We start from the raw sequence: 19,975 nt of genomic DNA, 5'->3' as shown, positions 1-19,975 counted from the left end.
TGTCCAGGTTCCAGATGTCTATTTGTAGGGCTCCCTTGGGTCTATCAGGGCAGCACAAGTTTGAGGTGGGGACAATTTTGGTCTGGGGTCCATCCTTCGATAGAAGGACTTTTTGCAGTCAGGTCCCGGGCCAGGGACCCCTGGGCACATCCTTTGTCCCTTTTCCCTGGGAAAGAAAACTCACCAGTCCAGGTTCCTGATGTCAGTTTGTAGGGCTCCCTTGGGTCTACCAGGGCAGCACAAGTTTGAGGTGGGGACAACTTTGGTCTGGGCTGCATCCTTCGATATAAGTCTTTTTGGCAGTCAGGTCCCAGCCCAGGAGCCCCTGGGCACATCCTTTGGCCATTTTCCCTGGGAAAGAAAACTCACAGGTCCAGGTTCCTGATGTCAGTTTGTAGGGCACCCTTGGGTCTATCTCGGCAGCACAAGTTTGAGGTGAGGACAGTTTTGGTCTGGAATCCATCCTTCGATATAAGGATTTTTTGCAGTCAGGGCCCAGCCCAGGGCCAGGCTCCCTTGGGCACATCCTTTGTCCCTTTTCCCTGGGAAAGAAAACTCACAGGTCCAGTTTCCTGATGTGAGTTTGTAGGGCTCCCTTGGGTTTATCAGGGCAGCACAAGTTTGAGGTGGGGACAACTTCGGTCTGGGCTCCATCCTTCGATATAAGAATTTTCCTCAGTCAGGTCCCGGGCCAGGCGCCCCTGGGCACATCCTTTGTCCCTTTTCCCTGGGAAAGAAAATTCACAGGTCCAGGTTCCTGATGTCAGTTTGTTGGGCTATCTTGGGTCTATCAGGGCAGCACAAGTTTGAGGTGGGGACAACTTTGGTCTGGGGTCCATCCTTCGATATAAGGATTTTTTGCAGTCAGGTCCCAGCCAAGGGGCCCCTGGGCACATCCTTTATCCCTTTTCCCTGGGAAAGAAAACTCACAGGTCCAGGTTCCTGATGTCAGTTTGTAGGGCTCCCTTGGGTCTATCAGGGCAGCACAAGTTTGTGGTGGGGACAACTTTGATCTGGAATCCATCCTTCGATATAAGGAGTTTTTGCAGTCAGGTCCCAGCCCAGGGGCCCCTGAGCACATCCTTTGTCCCTTTTCCCTGGGAAAGAAAACTCACCAGTCCAGGTTCCTGATGTCAGTTTGTAGGGCTCCCTTGGGTCTAGCAGGGCAGCACAAGTTTGAGGTGAGGACAATTTTGGTCAGGGGTCCATCCTTCAATATAAGGATTTTTTGCAGTCAGGTCCCAGGCCAGGGGCCCCTGGGCACATACTTTGTCCCTTTTCCCTGGGAAAGAAAACTCACAGGTCCAGGTTCCTGATGTCAGTTTGTAGGGCTCCCTTGGGTCTATCTGGGCAGCACAAGTTTGAGGTGAGGACAATTTGGTCTGGGCTCCATCCTTCAATATAAGGATATTTTGCAATCAGGGCCCAGCCCAGGGCAAGGCTCCCCTGGGCACATCCTTTGTCCCTTTTCCCTGGGAAAGAAAACTCACAGGTCCAGTTTCCTGATGTGAGTTTGTAGGGCTCCCTTGGGTCTATCAGGGCAGCACAAGTTTGAGATGGGGACAATTTTGGTCTGGGGTCCATCCTTCGATATAAGGATTTTTTGCAGTCAGGTCCCGGGCCAGGGACCCCTGGGCACATCCTTTGTCCCTTTTCCCTGGGAAAGAAAACTCACCAGTCCAGGTTCCTGATGTCAGTTTGTAGGGCTCCCTTGGGTCTACCAGGGCAGCAAAATTTTGAGGTGGGGACAATTTTGGTCTGGGGTCCATCCTTCGATATAAGGATTTTATGCAGTCGGGGCCCAGCCCAGGGGCCCCTGGGCACATCCTTTGTCCCTTTTCCCTGGGAAAGAAAATTCACAGGTCCAGGTTCCTGATGTTAGTTTGTAGGGCTCCCTTGGGTCTATCAGGGCAGCACAAGTTTGAGGTGAGGACAATTTTGGTCTGGGCTCCATCCTTTAATATAAGGATTTTTTGCAGTCAGGGCCCAGCCCAGGGCCAGGCTCCCCTGGGCACATCCTTTGTCCCTTTTCGATGGGAAAGAAAACTCACAGGTCCAGGTTCCTGATGTCACTTTGTAGGGCTCCCTTGGGTCTACCAGAGCAACACAAGTTTGAGGTGGGGACAACTTTGGTCTGGGGTCCATCCTTCGATATAAAGATTTTTTGCAGTCAGGTCCCAGCCAAGGGGCCCCTGGGCACATCCTTTGTCCCTTTTCCCTGGGAAAGAAAACTCACCAGTCCAGGTTCCTGATGTCAGTTTGTAGGGCTCCCTTGGGTCTATCAGGGCAGCACAAGTTTGTGGTGGGGACAACTTTGGTCTGGGCTCCATCCTTCGATATAAGGAGTTTTTGCAGTCAGGTCCCAGCCCAGGGGCCCCTGGGCACATCCTTTGTCCCTTTTCCCTGGGAAAGAAAACTCACCAGTCCAGGTTCCTGATGTCAGTTTGTAGGGCTCCCTTGGGTCTATCAGGGCAGCACAAGTTTGAGGTGGGGACAACTTTGGTCTGGGGTCCATCCTTCGTTATAAGGATTTTTTGCAGTCAGTGCCAAGCCCAGGGGCCCTTGGGCACAACGTTTGGCCATTTTCCCTGGGAAAGAAAACTCACAGGTCCAGGTTCCTGATGTCAGTTTGTAGGGCTCCCTTGGGTCTATCAGGGCAGCACAAGTTTGAGGTGGGGACAACTTCGGTCTGGGCTCCATCCTTCGATATAAGAATATTCCTCAGTCAGGTCCCGGGCCAGGCGCCCCTGGGCACATACTTTGTCCCTTTTCCCTGGGAAAGAAAACTCACAGGTCCAGGTTCCTGATGTCAGTTTGTAGGGCTCCCTTGGGTCTACCAGGGCAGCACAAGTTTGAGGTGGGGACAACTTTGGTCTGGGGTCCACCCTTCGATATAAGGATTTTTTGCAGTCAGGGCCCAGCCCAGGGGCCCCTGGGCACATCCTTTCTCCCGTTTTCACTGGGAAAGAAAACTCACAGGTCCAGGTTCCTGATGTCACTTTGTAGGGCTCCCTTGGGTCTATCAGGGCAGCACAAGTTTGAGGTGGGGATGACTTTGGTCTGGGGTCCATCCTTCGATATAAGGATTTTTTGCAGTCAGGTCCGAGCCCAGGGGCCCCGGGCACATCCTTTGTCCCTTTTCCCTGGGAAAGAAAACTCACCAGGTCCAGGTTCCTGATGTCAGTTTGTAGGGCTCCCTTGGGTCTATCAGGGCAGCACAAGTTTGAGGTGAGGACAATTTTGGTCTGGGCTCCATCCTTCAATATAAGGATTTTTTGCAGTCAGGTCCCAGCCCAGGGGCCCCTGGGCACATCCTTTGTCCCTTTTCCCTGGGAAAGAAAACTCACAGGTCCAGGTTCCTGATGTCAGTTTGTAGGGCTCCCTTGGGTCTATCTCGGCAGCACAAGTTTGAGGTGAGGACAATTTGGTCTGGGCTCCATCCTTCAATATAAGGATATTTTGCAATCAGGGCCCAGCCCAGGGCAAGGCTCCCCTGGGCACATCCTTTGTCCCTTTTCCCTGGGAAAGAAAACTCACAGGTCCAGTTTCCTGATATGAGTTTGTAGGGCTCCCTTGGGTCTATCAGGGCAGCACAAGTTTGAGGTGGGGACAATTTTGGTCTGGAGTCCATCCTTCGATATAAGGATTTTTTGCAGTCAGGTCCCGGGCCAGGGACCCCTGGGCACATCCTTTGTCCCTTTTCCCTGGGAAAGAAAACTCACCAGTCCAGGTTCCTGATGTCAGTTTGTAGGGCTCCCTTGGGTCTACCAGGGCAGCAAAATTTTGAGGTGGGGACAACTTTGGTCTGGGGTCCATCCTTCGATATATGGATTTTTTGCAGTCAGGTCCCAGGCCAGGGGCCCCTGGGCACATCCTTTGTCCCTTTTCCCTGGGAAAGAAAACTCACCAGTCCAGGTTCCTGATGTCAGTTTGTAGGGCTCCCTTTGGTCTATCAGGGCAGCACAGGTTTGAGGTGGGGCAACTTTGTTTTACGACCAATCCTTCGATATAAGTGTTTTTTGCAGTCAGATCCCGGGCCAGGGGCCCCTGGGCACATCCTTTGTCCCTTTTCCCTGGGAAAGAAAACTCACAGGTCCAGGTTCCTGATGTCAGTTTGTAGGGCTCCCTTGTGTCTACCAGGGCAGCACAAGTTTGAGGTGTGGACAACTTTGGTCTGGGGTCCATCCTTCGATATAAGGATTTTTTGCAGTCAGGGCCCAGCCCAGGGGCCCCTGGGCACATCCTTTCTCCCGTTTTCACTGGGAAAGAAAACTCACAGGTCCAGGTTCCTGATGTCACTTTGTAGGGCTCCCTTGGGTCTATCAGGGCAGCACAAGTTTGAGGTGGGGACGACTTTGGTCTGGGCTCCATCCTTCAATATAAGGATTTTTTGCAGTCAGGTCCGAGACCAGGGGCCCCGGGCACATCCTTTGTCCCTTTTCCCTGGGAAAGAAAACTCACCAGTCCAGGTTCCTGATGTCAGTTTGTAGGGCTCCCTTGGGTCTATCAGGGCAGCACAAGTTTGAGGTGAGGACAATTTTGGTCAGGGGTCCATCCTTCAATATAAGGATTTTTTGCAGTCAGGTCCCAGCCCAGGGGCCCCTGGGCACATACTTTGTCCCTTTTCCCTGGGAAAGAAAACTCACAGGTCCAGGTTCCTGATGTCAGTTTGTAGGGCTCCCTTGGGTCTATCAGGGCAGCACAAGTTTGAGGTGAGGACAATTTGGTCTGGGCTCCATCCTTCAATATAAGGATATTTTGCAGTCAGGGACCAGCCCAGGGCAAGGCTCCCCTGGGCACATCCTTTGTCCCTTTTCCCTGGGAAAGAAAACTCACATGTCCAGGTTCCAGATGTCTATTTGTAGGGCTGTCTTGGATCTATCAGGGCAGCACAAGTTTGAGGTGGGGACAACTTTGGTTTGGGGTCCATCCTTCGATATAAGGATTATTTGCAGTCAGGCCCAGCCCAGGGCCAGGGGCCCCTAGACACATCCTTTGGCCATTTTCCCTGGGAAAGAAAATTCACCAGTCCAGGTTCCTGAAGTCAGTTTGTAGGGCTCCCTTTGGTCTATCAGGGCAGCACAGGTTTGAGGTGGGGCAACTTTGTTTTACGACCAATCCTTCGATATAAGTGTTTTTTGCAGTCAGATCCCGGGCCAGGGGCCCGTGGGCACATCCTTTGTCCCTTTTCCCTGGGAAAGAAAACTCACCAGTCCAGGTTCCTGATGTCAGTTTGTAGGGCTCCCTTGGGTCTATCAGGGCAGCACAAGTTTGAGGTGGGAACAACTTCGGTATGGGCTCCATCCTTCGATATAAGGAGTTTTTGCAGTCAGTGCCAAGCCCAGGGGCCCTTGGGCACATCGTTTGGCCATTTTCCCTGGGAAAGAAAACTCACAGGTCCAGGTTCCTGATGTCAGTTTGTAGGGCTCCCTTGGGTCTATCAGGGCAGCACAAGTTTGAGGTGGGGACGACTTTGGTCTGTGGTCCATCCATCGATATAAGGATTTTTTGCAGTCAGGACCGAGCCCAGTGGCCCCGGGCACATCCTTTCTCCCTTTTCCCTGGGAAAGAAAACTCACAGGTCCAGGTTCCTGATGTCAGTTTGTAGGGCTCCCTTGGGTCTATCAGGGCAGCACAAGTTTGTGCTGGGGACAACTTTGTTCTGGAATCCATCCTTCGATATAAGGATTTTTTGCAGTCAGGTCCCAGCCCAGGGGCCCCTGGGCACATCCTTTGTCACTTTTCCCTGGGAAAGAAAACTCACAGGTCCAGGTTCCTGATGTCAGTTTGTAGGGCTCCCTTGGGTCGATCAGGGCAGCACAAGTTTGAGGTGAGGACAATTTTGGTCTGGGCTCCATCCTTCAATATAAGGATTTTTTGCAGTCAGGTCCCGGGCCAGGGACCCCTGGGCACATCCTTTGTCCCTTTTCCCTGGGAAAGAAAACTCACCAGTCCAGGTTCCTGATGTCAGTTTGTAGGGCTCCCTTGGGTCTACCAGGGCAGCACAAGTTTGAGGTGGGGACAACTTTGGTCAGGGGTCCATCCTTCGATATAAGGATTTTTTGCAGTCAGGTCCCAGCCCAGGGGCCCCTGGGCACATCCTTTGGCCATTTTCCCTGGGAAAGAAAACTCACCAGTCCAGGTTCCTGATGTCAGTTTGTAGGGCTCCCTTGGGTCTATCAGGGCAGCACAAGTTTGAGGTGGGGACAATTTTGGTCTGGGGTCCATCCTTCGATATAAGGATTTTTTGCAGTCAGGGCCCAGCCCAGGGGCCCCTGGACACATCCTTTGGCCATTTTCCCTTGGAAAGAAAACTCACAGGTCCAGGTTCCTGATGTCAGTTTGTAGGGCTCCCTTGGGTCTATCAGGGCAGCACAAGTTTGAGGTGGGGACAACTTCGGTCTGGGCTCCATCCTTCGATATAAGGAGTTTTTGCAGTCAGGTCCCAGCCCAGGGGCCCCTGGGCACATCCTTTGTCCCTTTTCCCTGGGAAAAAAAACTCACAGGTCCAGGTTCCTGATGTCAGTTTGTAGGGCTCCCTTGGGTCTATCAGGGCAGCATAAGTTTGAGGTGGGGACAACTTCGGTCTGGGCTCCATCCTTCGATATAAGGATTTTATGCAGTCAGGTCCCAGCCCAGGGGCCCCTGGGCACATCCTTTGGCCATTTTCCCTTGGAAAGAAAACTCACCAGTCCAGGTTCCTGATGTCAGTTTGTAGGGCTCCCTTGGGTCTACCAGGGCAGCACAAGTTTGAATTGGGGACAACTTTGGTCTGGGCTCCATCCTTCGATATAAGGATTTTTTGCAGTCAGGTCCCAGGCCAGGGGCCCCTGGGCACATCCTTTGGCCATTTTCCCTGGGAAAGAAAACTCACCAGTCCAGGTTCCTGATGTCAGTTTGTAGGGCTCCCTTGGGTCTATCAGGGCAGCACAAATTTGAGGTGGGGACAACTTCGGTCTGGGCTCCATCCTTCGATATAAGGAGTTTTTGCAGTCAGGTCCCAGCCCAGGGGCCCCTGGGCACATCCTTTGTCCCTTTTCCCTGGGAAAGAACACTCACAGGTCCAGGTTCCTGATGTCAGTTTGTAGGGCTCCCTTGGGTCTATCAGGGCAGCACAAGTTTGAGGTGGGGACAACTTTGGTCTGGGGTCCATCCTTCGATATAAGGATTTTATGCAGTCAGGGCCCACCCCAGGGGCCCCTGGGCACATCCTTTGGCCATTTTCCCTGGGAAAGAAAACTCACCAGTCCAGGTTCCTGATGTCAGTTTGTAGGGCTCCCTTGGGTCTATCAGGGCAGCACAAGTTTGAGGTGGGGACAACTTTGGTCTGGGCTCCATCCTTCGATATAAGGAGTTTTTGCAGTCAGTGCCCAGCCCAGGGGTTCTTGGGCACATCGTTTGGCCATTTTCCCTGGGAAAGAAAACTCACAGGTCCAGGTTCCTGATGTCACTTTGTAGGGCTCCCTTGGGTCTATCAGGGCAGCACAAGTTTGAGGTGGGGACAATTTTGGTCTGGGCTCCATCCTTCGATATAAGAATTTTCCTCGGTCAGGTCCCGGGCCAGGCGCCCCTGGGCACAACCTTTGTCCCTTTTCCCTGGGAAAGAAAATTCACAGGTCCAGTTTCCAGATGTGAGTTTGTAGGGCTCCCTTGGGTCAATCAGGGCAGCACAAGTTTGAGGTGGGGACAATTTTGGTCTGGGGTCCATCCTTCAATATAAGGAGTTTTTGCAGTCAGGTCCCGGGCCAGGGACCCCTGGGCACATCCTTTGTCCCTTTTCCCTGGGAAAGAAAACTCACCAGTCCAGGTTCCTGATGTCAGTTTGTAGGGCTCCCTTGGGTCTATCAGGGCAGCACAAGTTTGAGGTGGGGACAACTTCGGTCTGGGCTCCATCCTTCGATATAAGGAGTTTTTGCAGTCAGGTCCCGGGCCAGAGACCCCTGGGCACATCCTTTGTCCCTTTTCCCTGGGAAAGAAAACTCACCAGTCCAGGTTCCTGATGTCAGTTTGTAGGGCTCCCTTGGGTCTACCAGGGCAGCACATGTTTGAGGTGGGGACAATTTTGGTCTGGGCTCCATCCTTCAATATAAGGATTTTTTGCAGTCAGGGCCCAGCCCAGGGCCAGGCTCCCCTGGGCACATCCTTTGTCCCTTTTCCCTGGGAAAGAAAACTCACAGGTCCAGGTTCCTGATGTCAGTTTGTAGGGCTCCCTTGGGTCTATCAGGGCAGCACATGTTTGAGGTGGGGACAATTTTGGTCTGGGGTCCATCCTTCGATATAAGGATTTTTTGCAGTCAGGTCCCGGGCCAGGGACCCCTGGGCACATCCTTTGTCCCTTTTCCCTGGGAAAGAAAACTCACAGGTCCAGGTTCCTGATGTCAGTTTGTAGGGCTCCCTTGGGTCTATCAGGGCAGCACAAGTTTGAGGTGGGGACAATTTTGGTCTGGGGTCCATCCTTCGATATAAGGATTTTATGCAGTCAGGTCCCAGCCAAGGGGCCCCTGGGCACATCCTTTGTCCCTTTTCCCTGGGAAAGAAAATTCACAGGTCCAGGTTCCTGATGTCAGTTTGTAGGGCTCCCTTGGGTCTATCTGGGCAGCACAAGTTTGAGGTGAGGACAATTTTGGTCTGGGCTCCATCCTTCAATATAAGGATTTTTTGCAGTCAGGTCCCAGCCAAGGGGCCCCTGGGCACATCCTTTGTCCCTTTTCCCTGGGAAAGAAAACTCACCAGTCCAGGTTCCTGATGTCAGTTTGTAGGGCTCCCTTGGGTCTATCAGGGCAGCACAAGTTTGAGGTGGGGACAACTTTGGTCTGGGGTCCATCCTTCGTTATAAGGATTTTTTGCAGTCAGTGCCAAGCCCAGGGGCCCTTGGGCACAACGTTTGGCCATTTTCCCTGGGAAAGAAAACTCACAGGTCCAGGTTCCTGATGTCAGTTTGTAGGGCTCCCTTGGGTCTATCAGGGCAGCACAAGTTTGAGGTGGGGACAACTTCGGTCTGGGCTCCATCCTTCGATATAGGAATATTCCTCAGTCAGGTCCCGGGCCAGGGGCCCCTGGGCACATCCTTTGTCCCTTTTCCCTGGGAAAGAAAACTCACAGGTCCAGGTTCCTGATGTCAGTTTGTAGGGCTCCCTTGGGTCTACCAGGGCAGCACAAGTTTGAGGTGGGGACAACTTTGGTCTGGGGTCCATCCTTCAATATAAGGATTTTTTGCAGTCAGGGCCCAGCCCAGGGGCCCCTGGGCACATCCTTTCTCCCGTTTTCACTGGGAAAGAAAACTCACAGGTCCAGGTTCCTGATGTCACTTTGTAGGGCTCCCTTGGGTCTATCAGGGCAGCACAAGTTTGAGGTGGGGATGACTTTGGTCTGGGGTCCATCCTTCGATATAAGGATTTTTTGCAGTCAGGTCCGAGCCCAGGGGCCCCGGGCACATCCTTTGTCCCTTTTCCCTGGGAAAGAAAACTCACCAGTCCAGGTTCCTGATGTCAGTTTGTAGGGCTCCCTTGGGTCTATCAGGGCAGCACAAGTTTGAGGTGAGGACAATTTTGGTCTGGGCTCCATCCTTCAATATAAGGATTTTTTGCAGTCAGGTCCCAGCCCAGGGGCCCCTGGGCACATCCTTTGTCCCTTTTCCCTGGGAAAGAAAACTCACAGGTCCAGGTTCCTGATGTCAGTTTGTAGGGCTCCCTTGGGTCTATCTCGGCAGCACAAGTTTGAGGTGAGGACAATTTGGTCTGGGCTCCATCCTTCAATATAAGGATATTTTGCAATCAGGGCCCAGCCCAGGGCAAGGCTCCCCTGGGCACATCCTTTGTCCCTTTTCCCTGGGAAAGAAAACTCACAGGTCCAGTTTCCTGATATGAGTTTGTAGGGCTCCCTTGGGTCTATCAGGGCAGCACAAGTTTGAGGTGGGGACAATTTTGGTCTGGAGTCCATTCTTCGATATAAGGATTTTTTGCAGTCAGGTCCCGGGCCAGGGACCCCTGGGCACATCCTTTGTCCCTTTTCCCTGGGAAAGAAAACTCACCAGTCCAGGTTCCTGATGTCAGTTTGTAGGGCTCCCTTGGGTCTACCAGGGCAGCAAAATTTTGAGGTGGGGACAACTTTGGTCTGGGGTCCATCCTTCGATATATGGATTTTTTGCAGTCAGGTCCCAGGCCAGGGGCCCCTGGGCACATCCTTTGTCCCTTTTCCCTGGGAAAGAAAACTCACCAGTCCAGGTTCCTGATGTCAGTTTGTAGGGCTCCCTTTGGTCTATCAGGGCAGCACAGGTTTGAGGTGGGGCAACTTTGTTTTACGACCAATCCTTCGATATAAGTGTTTTTTGCAGTCAGATCCCGGGCCAGGGGCCCCTGGGCACATCCTTTGTCCCTTTTCCCTGGGAAAGAAAACTCACAGGTCCAGGTTCCTGATGTCAGTTTGTAGGGCTCCCTTGTGTCTACCAGGGCAGCACAAGTTTGAGGTGGGGACAATTTTGGTCTGGGGTCCATCCTTCGATATAAGGATTTTTTGCAGTCAGGGCCCAGCCCAGGGGCCCCTGGGCACATCCTTTCTCCCGTTTTCACTGGGAAAGAAAACTCACAGGTCCAGGTTCCTGATGTCACTTTGTAGGGCTCCCTTGGGTCTATCAGGGCAGCACAAGTTTGAGGTGGGGACGACTTTGGTCTGGGCTCCATCCTTCAATATAAGGATTTTTTGCAGTCAGGTCCGAGCCCAGGGGCCCCGGGCACATCCTTTGTCCCTTTTCCCTGGGAAAGAAAACTCACCAGTCCAGGTTCCTGATGTCAGTTTGTAGGGCTCCCTTGGGTCTATCAGGGCAGCAAAAGTTTGAGGTGGGGACAATTTTGGTCTGGGGTCCATCCTTCGATATAAGGATTTTTTGCAGTCAGGGCCCAGCCCAGGGGCCCCTGGGCACATCCTTTGGCCATTTTCCCTGGGAAAGAAAACTCACCGGTCCAGGTTCCTGATGTCAGTTTGTAGGGCTCCCTTGGGTCTATCAGGGCAGCACAAGTTTGAGGTGGGGACAACTTCGGTCTGGGCTCCATCCTTCGATATAAGGAGTTTTTGCAGTCAGGTCCCGGGCCAGAGACCCCTGGGCACATCCTTTGTCCCTTTTCCCTGGGAAAGAAAACTCACCAGTCCAGGTTCCTGATGTCAGTTTGTAGGGCTCCCTTGGGTCTACCAGGGCAGCACATGTTTGAGGTGGGGACAATTTTGGTCTGGGCTCCATCCTTCAATATAAGGATTTTTTGCAGTCAGGGCCCAGCCCAGGGCCAGGCTCCCCTGGGCACATCCTTTGTCCCTTTTCCCTGGGAAAGAAAACTCACAGGTCCAGGTTCCTGATGTCAGTTTGTAGGGCTCCCTTGGGTCTATCAGGGCAGCACATGTTTGAGGTGGGGACAATTTTGGTCTGGGGTCCATCCTTCGATATAAGGATTTTTTGCAGTCAGGTCCCGGGCCAGGGACCCCTGGGCACATCCTTTGTCCCTTTTCCTTGGGAAAGAAAACTCACAGGTCCAGGTTCCTGATGTCAGTTTGTAGGGCTCCCTTGGGTCTATCAGGGCAGCACAAGTTTGAGGTGGGGACAATTTTGGTCTGGGGTCCATCCTTCGATATAAGGATTTTATGCAGTCAGGTCCCAGCCCAGGGGCCCCTGGGCACATCCTTTGTCCCTTTTCCCTGGGAAAGAAAATTCACAGGTCCAGGTTCCTGATGTCAGTTTGTAGGGCTCCCTTGGGTCTATCTGGGCAGCACAAGTTTGAGGTGAGGACAATTTTGGTCTGGGCTCCATCCTTCAATATAAGGATTTTTTGCAGTCAGGTCCCAGCCAAGGGGCCCCTGGGCACATCCTTTGTCCCTTTTCCCTGGGAAAGAAAACTCACCAGTCCAGGTTCCTGATGTCAGTTTGTAGGGCTCCCTTGGGTCTATCAGGGCAGCACAAGTTTGAGGTGGGGACAACTTTGGTCTGGGGTCCATCCTTCGTTATAAGGATTTTTTGCAGTCAGTGCCAAGCCCAGGGGCCCTTGGGCACAACGTTTGGCCATTTTCCCTGGGAAAGAAAACTCACAGGTCCAGGTTCCTGATGTCAGTTTGTAGGGCTCCCTTGGGTCTATCAGGGCAGCACAAGTTTGAGGTGGGGACAACTTCGGTCTGGGCTCCATCCTTCGATATAAGAATATTCCTCAGTCAGGTCCCGGGCCAGGCGCCCCTGGGCACATCCTTTGTCCCTTTTCCCTGGGAAAGAAAACTCACAGGTCCAGGTTCCTGATGTCAGTTTGTAGGGCTCCCTTGGGTCTACCAGGGCAGCACAAGTTTGAGGTGGGGACAACTTTGGTCTGGGGTCCATCCTTCAATATAAGGATTTTTTGCAGTCAGGGCCCAGCCCAGGGGCCCCTGGGCACATCCTTTCTCCCGTTTTCACTGGGAAAGAAAACTCACAGGTCCAGGTTCCTGATGTCACTTTGTAGGGCTCCCTTGGGTCTATCAGGGCAGCACAAGTTTGAGGTGGGGATGACTTTGGTCTGGGGTCCATCCTTCGATATAAGGATTTTTTGCAGTCAGGTCCGAGCCCAGGGGCCCCGGGCACATCCTTTGTCCCTTTTCCCTGGGAAAGAAAACTCACCAGTCCAGGTTCCTGATGTCAGTTTGTAGGGCTCCCTTGGGTCTATCAGGGCAGCACAAGTTTGAGGTGAGGACAATTTTGGTCTGGGCTCCATCCTTCAATATAAGGATTTTTTGCAGTCAGGTCCCAGCCCAGGGGCCCCTGGGCACATCCTTTGTCCCTTTTCCCTGGGAAAGAAAACTCACAGGTCCAGGTTCCTGATGTCAGTTTGTAGGGCTCCCTTGGGTCTATCAGGGCAGCACAAGTTTGAGGTGAGGACAATTTGGTCTGGGCTCCATCCTTCAATATAAGGATATTTTGCAATCAGGGCCCAGCCCAGGGCAAGGCTCCCCTGGGCACATCCTTTGTCCCTTTTCCCTGGGAAAGAAAACTCACAGGTCCAGTTTCCTGATATGAGTTTGTAGGGCTCCCTTGGGTCTATCAGGGCAGCACAAGTTTGAGGTGGGGACAATTTTGGTCTGGAGTCCATCCTTCGATATAAGGATTTTTTGCAGTCAGGTCCCGGGCCAGGGACCCCTGGGCACATCCTTTGTCCCTTTTCCCTGGGAAAGAAAACTCACCAGTCCAGGTTCCTGATGTCAGTTTGTAGGGCTCCCTTGGGTCTATCAGGGCAGCACAAGTTTGAGGTGGGGACAACTTCGGTCTGGGCTCCATCCTTCGATATAAGGAGTTTTTGCAGTCAGGTCCCGGGCCAGAGACCCCTGGGCACATCCTTTGTCCCTTTTCCCTGGGAAAGAAAACTCACCAGTCCAGGTTCCTGATGTCAGTTTGTAGGGCTCCCTTTGGTCTATCAGGGCAGCACAGGTTTGAGGTGGGGCAACTTTGTTTTACGACCAATCCTTCGATATAAGTGTTTTTTGCAGTCAGATCCCGGGCCAGGGGCCCCTGGGCACATCCTTTGTCCCTTTTCCCTGGGAAAGAAAACTCACAGGTCCAGGTTCCTGATGTCAGTTTGTAGGGCTCCCTTGTGTCTACCAGGGCAGCACAAGTTTGAGGTGGGGACAACTTTGGTCTGGGGTCCATCCTTCGATATAAGGATTTTTTGCAGTCAGGGCCCAGCCCAGGGGCCCCTGGGCACATCCTTTCTCCCGTTTTCACTGGGAAAGAAAACTCACAGGTCCAGGTTCCTGATGTCACTTTGTAGGGCTCCCTTGGGTCTATCTCGGCAGCACAAGTTTGAGGTGAGGACAATTTGGTCTGGGCTCCATCCTTCAATATAAGGATATTTTGCAGTCAGGGACCAGCCCAGGGCAAGGCTCCCCTGGGCACATCCTTTGTCCCTTTTCCCTGGGAAAGAAAACTCACATGTCCAGGTTCCAGATGTCTATTTGTAGGGCTGTCTTGGATCTATCAGGGCAGCACAAGTTTGAGGTGGGCACAACTTTGGTTTGGGGTCCATCCTTCGATATAAGGATTATTTGCAGTCAGGCCCAGCCCAGGGCCAGGGGCCCCTAGACACATCCTTTGGCCATTTTCCCTGGGAAAGAAAATTCACCAGTCCAGGTTCCTGAAGTCAGTTTGTAGGGCTCCCTTTGGTCTATCAGGGCAGCACAGGTTTGAGGTGGGGCAACTTTGTTTTACGACCAATCCTTCGATATAAGTGTTTTTTGCAGTCAGATCCCGGGCCAGGGGCCCGTGGGCACATCCTTTGTCCCTTTTCCCTGGGAAAGAAAACTCACCAGTCCAGGTTCCTGATGTCAGTTTGTAGGGCTCCCTTGGGTCTATCAGGGCAGCACAAGTTTGAGGTGGGAACAACTTCGGTATGGGCTCCATCCTTCGATATAAGGAGTTTTTGCAGTCAGTGCCAAGCCCAGGGGCCCTTGGGCACATCGTTTGGCCATTTTCCCTGGGAAAGAAAACTCACAGGTCCAGGTTCCTGATGTCAGTTTGTAGGGCTCCCTTGGGTCTATCAGGGCAGCACAAGTTTGAGGTGGGGACGACTTTGGTCTGTGGTCCATCCATCGATATAAGGATTTTTTGCAGTCAGGACCGAGCCCAGTGGCCCCGGGCACTTCCTTTGTCCCTTTTCCCTGGGAAAGAAAACTCACAGGTCCAGGTTCCTGATGTCAGTTTGTAGGGCTCCCTTGGGTCTATCAGGGCAGCACAAGTTTGTGCTGGGGACAACTTTGTTCTGGAATCCATCCTTCGATATAAGGATTTTTTGCAGTCAGGTCCCAGCCCAGGGGCCCCTGGGCACATCCTTTGTCACTTTTCCCTGGGAAAGAAAACTCACAGGTCCAGGTTCCTGATGTCAGTTTGTAGGGCTCCCTTGGGTCTATCAGAGCAGCACAAGTTTGAGGTGGGGACAATTTTGGTCTGGGCTCCATCCTTCGATATAAGAATTTTCCTCAGTCAGGTCCCGGGCCAGGCGCCCCTGGGTACATCCTTTGTCCCTTTTCCCTGGGAAAGAAAACTCACCAGTCCAGGTTCCTGATGTCAGTTTGTAGGGCTCCCTTGGGTCTACCAGGGCAGCAAAATTTTGAGGTGGGGACAACTTTGGTCTGGGGTCCATCCTTCGATATAAGGATTTTTTGCAGTCAGGTCCCAGGCCAAGGGCCCCTGGGCACATCCTCTGTCCCTTTTCCCTGGGAAAGAAAACTCACCAGTCCAGGTTCCTGATGTCAGTTTGTAGGGCTCCCTTTGGTCTATCAGGGCAGCACAGGTTTGAGGTGGGGCAACTTTGTTTTACGACCAATCCTTCGATATAAGTCTTTTTTGCAGTCAGATCCCGGGCCAGGGGCCCCTGGGCACATGCTTTGTCCCTTTTCCCTGGGAAAGAAAACTCACAGGTCCAGGTTCCTGATGTCAGTTTGTAGGGCTCCCTTGGGTCGATCAGGGCAGCACAAGTTTGAGGTGAGGACAATTTTGGTCAGGGGTCCATCCTTCAATATAAGGATTTTTGCAGTCAGGTCCCAGCCCAGGGGCCCCTGGGCACATCCTTTGTCCCTTTTCCCTGGGAAAGAAAACTCACAGGTCCAGGTTCCTGATGTCAGTTTGTAGGGCTCCCTTGGGTCTATCTCGGCAGCACAAGTTTGAGGTGAGGACAATTTTGGTCTGGGCTCCATCCTTCAATATAAGGATTTTTTGCAGTCAGGTCCCGGGCCAGGGACCCCTGGGCACATCCTTTGTCCCTTTTCCCTGGGAAAGAAAACTCACCAGTCCAGGTTCCTGATGTCAGTTTGTAGGGCTCCCTTGGGTCTACCAGGGCAGCACAAGTTTGAGGTGGGGACAACTTTGGTCAGGGGTCCATCCTTCGATATAAGGATTTTTTGCAGTCAGGTCCCAGCCCAGGGGCCCCTGGGCACATCCTTTGGCCATTTTCCCTGGGAAAGAAAACTCACCAGTCCAGGTTCCTGATGTCAGTTTGTAGGGCTCCCTTGGGTCTATCAGGGCAGCACAAGTTTGAGGTGGGGACAATTTTGGTCTGGGGTCCATCCTTCGATATAAGGATTTTTTGCAGTCAGGGCCCAGCCCAGGGGCCCCTGGACACATCCTTTGGCCATTTTCCCTTGGAAAGAAAACTCACAGGTCCAGGTTCCTGATGTCAGTTTGTAGGGCTCCCTTGGGTCTATCAGGGCAGCACAAGTTTGAGGTGGGGACAACTTCGGTCTGGGCTCCATCCTTCGATATAAGGAGTTTTTGCAGTCAGGTCCCAGCCCAGGGGCCCCTTCGCACATCCTTTGTCCCTTTTCCCTGGGAAAAAAAACTCACAGGTCCAGGTTCCTGATGTCAGTTTGTAGGGCTCCCTTGGGTCTATCAGGGCAGCATAAGTTTGAGGTGGGGACAACTTCGGTCTGGGCTCCATCCTTCGATATAAGGATTTTATGCAGTCAGGTCCCAGCCCAGGGGCCCCTGGGCACATCCTTTGGCCATTTTCCCTTGGAAAGAAAACTCACCAGTCCAGGTTCCTGATGTCAGTTTGTAGGGCTCCCTTGGGTCTATCAGGGCAGCACAAATTTGAGGTGGGGACAACTTCGGTCTGGGCTCCATCCTTCGATATAAGGAGTTTTTGCAGTCAGGTCCCAGCCCAGGGGCCCCTGGGCACATCCTTTGTCCCTTTTCCCTGGGAAAAAAAACTCACAGGTCCAGGTTCCTGATGTCAGTTTGTAGGGCTCCCTTGGGTCTATCAGGGCAGCACAAGTTTGAGGTGAGGAAAACTTTGGTCTGGGCTCCATCCTTCGATATATGGAGTTTTTGCAGTCAGTGCCCAGCCCAGGGGTTCTTGGGCACATCGTTTGGCCATTTTCCCTGGGAAAGAAAACTCACAGGTCCAGGTTCCTGATGTCACTTTGTAGGGCTCCCTTGGGTCTATCAGGGCAGCACAAGTTTGAGGTGGGGACAATTTTGGTCTGGGCTCCATCCTTCGATATAAGAATTTTCCTCAGTCAGGTCCCGGGCCAGGCGCCCCTGGGCACAACCTTTGTCCCTTTTCCCTGGGAAAGAAAATTCACAGGTCCAGTTTCCAGATGTGAGTTTGTAGGGCTCCCTTGGGTCAATCAGGGCAGCACAAGTTTGAGGTGGGGACAATTTTGGTCTGGGGTCCATCCTTCAATATAAGGATTTTTTGCAGTCAGGTCCCGGGCCAGGGACCCCTGGGCACATCCTTTGTCCCTTTTCCCTGGGAAAGAAAACTCACCAGTCCAGGTTCCTGATGTCAGTTTGTAGGGCTCCCTTGGGTCTATCAGGGCAGCACAAGTTTGAGGTGGGGACAATTTTGGTCTGGGGTCCATCCTTCGATATAAGGATTTTTTGCAGTCAGGGCCCAGCCCAGGGGCCCCTGGGCACATCCTTTGGCCATTTTCCCTGGGAAAGAAAACTCACCGGTCCAGGTTCCTGATGTCAGTTTGTAGGGCTCCCTTGGGTCTATCAGGGCAGCACAAGTTTGAGGTGGGGACAACTTCGGTCTGGGCTCCATCCTTCGATATAAGGAGTTTTTGCAGTCAGGTCCCGGGCCAGAGACCCCTGGGCACATCCTTTGTCCCTTTTCCCTGGGAAAGAAAACTCACCAGTCCAGGTTCCTGATGTCAGTTTGTAGGGCTCCCTTGGGTCTACCAGGGCAGCACATGTTTGAGGTGGGGACAATTTTGGTCTGGGCTCCATCCTTCAATATAAGGATTTTTTGCAGTCAGGGCCCAGCCCAGGGCCAGGCTCCCCTGGGCACACCCTTTGTCCCTTTTCCCTGGGAAAGAAAACTCACAGGTCCAGGTTCCTGATGTCAGTTTGTAGGGCTCCCTTGGGTCTATCAGGGCAGCACATGTTTGAGGTGGGGACAATTTTGGTCTGGGGTCCATCCTTCGATATAAGGATTTTTTGCAGTCAGGTCCCGGGCCAGGGACCCCTGGGCACATCCTTTGTCCCTTTTCCCTGGGAAAGAAAACTCACAGGTCCAGGTTCCTGATGTCAGTTTGTAGGGCTCCCTTGGGTCTATAAGGGTAGCACAAGTTTGAGGTGGGGACAACTTTGGTCTGGGGTCCATCCTTCGATATATGGATTTTTGGCAGTCAGGTCCCAGCCCAGGGGCCGCTGGGCACATCCTTTGGCCATTTTCCCTGGGAAAGAAAACTCACCAGTCCAGGTTCCTGATGTCAGTTTGTAGGGCTCCCTTGGGTCTATCAGGGCAGCACAAGTTTGAGGTGGGGACAATTTTGGTCTGGGGTCCATCCTTCGATATAAGGATTTTATGCAGTCAGGTCCCAGCCCAGGGGCCCCTGGGCACATCCTTTGTCCCTTTTCCCTGGGAAAGAAAATTCACAGGTCCAGGTTCCTGATGTCAGTTTGTAGGGCTCCCTTGGGTCTATCTGGGCAGCACAAGTTTGAGGTGAGGACAATTTTGGTCTGGGCTCCATCCTTCAATATAAGGATTTTTTGCAGTCAGGTCCCAGCCAAGGGGCCCCTGGACACATCCTTTGTCCCTTTTCCCTGGGAAAGAAAACTCACCAGTCCAGGTTCCTGATGTCAGTTTGTAGGGCTCCCTTGGGTCTATCAGGGCAGCACAAGTTTGTGGTGGGGACAACTTTGGTCTGGGCTCCATCCTTCGATATAAGGAGTTTTTGCAGTCAGGTCCCAGCCCAGGGGCCCCTGGGCACATCCTTTGTCCCTTTTCCCTGGGAAAGAAAACTCACCAGTCCAGGTTCCTGATGTCAGTTTGTAGGGCTCCCTTGGGTCTATCAGGGCAGCACAAGTTTGAGGTGGGGACAACTTTGGTCTGGGGTCCATCCTTCGTTATAAGGATTTTTTGCAGTCAGGTCCCAGCCAAGGGGCCCCTGGACACATCCTTTGTCCCTTTTCCCTGGGAAAGAAAATTCACAGGTCCAGGTTCCTGATGTCAGTTTGTAGGGCTCCCTTGGGTCTATCTGGGCAGCACAAGTTTGAGGTGAGGACAATTTTGGTCTGGGCTCCATCCTTCAATATAAGGATTTTTTGCAGTCAGGTCCCAGCCAAGGGGCCCCTGGACACATCCTTTGTCCCTTTTCCCTGGGAAAGAAAACTCACCAGTCCAGGTTCCTGATGTCAGTTTGTAGGGCTCCCTTGGGTCTATCAGGGCAGCACAAGTTTGTGGTGGGGACAACTTTGGTCTGGGCTCCATCCTTCGATATAAGGAGTTTTTGCAGTCAGGTCCCAGCCCAGGGGCCCCTGGGCACATCCTTTGTCCCTTTTCCCTGGGAAAGAAAACTCACCAGTCCAGGTTCCTGATGTCAGTTTGTAGGGCTCCCTTGGGTCTATCAGGGCAGCACAAGTTTGAGGTGGGGACAACTTTGGTCTGGGGTCCATCCTTCGTTATAAGGATTTTTTGCAGTCAGTGCCAAGCCCAGGGGCCCTTGGGCACAACGTTTGGCCATTTTCCCTGGGAAAGAAAACTCACAGGTCCAGGTTCCTGATGTCAGTTTGTAGGGCTCCCTTGGGTCTATCAGGGCAGCACAAGTTTGAGGTGGGGACAACTTCGGTCTGGGCTCCATCCTTCGATATAAGAATATTCCTCAGTCAGGTCCCGGGCCAGGCGCCCCTGGGCACATCCTTTGTCCCTTTTCCCTGGGAAAGAAAACTCACAGGTCCAGGTTCCTGATGTCAGTTTGTAGGGCTCCCTTGGGTCTACCAGGGCAGCACAAGTTTGAGGTGGGGACAATTTTGGTCTGGGGTCCATCCTTCGATATAAGGATTTTTTGCAGTCAGGGCCCAGCCCAGGGGCCCCTGGGCACATCCTTTCTCCCGTTTTCACTGGGAAAGAAAACTCACAGGTCCAGGTTCCTGATGTCACTTTGTAGGGCTCCCTTGGGTCTATCAGGGCAGCACAAGTTTGAGGTGGGGATGACTTTGGTCTGGGGTCCATCCTTCGATATAAGGATTTTTTGC

This window comes from Lonchura striata, chromosome 5, assembly GCF_050655825.1.
Source record: "Lonchura striata isolate lonStrDom1 chromosome 5, ASM5065582v1, whole genome shotgun sequence".
Classification (NCBI taxonomy): domain Eukaryota; kingdom Metazoa; phylum Chordata; class Aves; order Passeriformes; family Estrildidae; genus Lonchura; species Lonchura striata.
The sequence above is the reverse complement of the archived record's forward strand: the minus strand, read 5'-3'. Positions refer to the sequence as shown.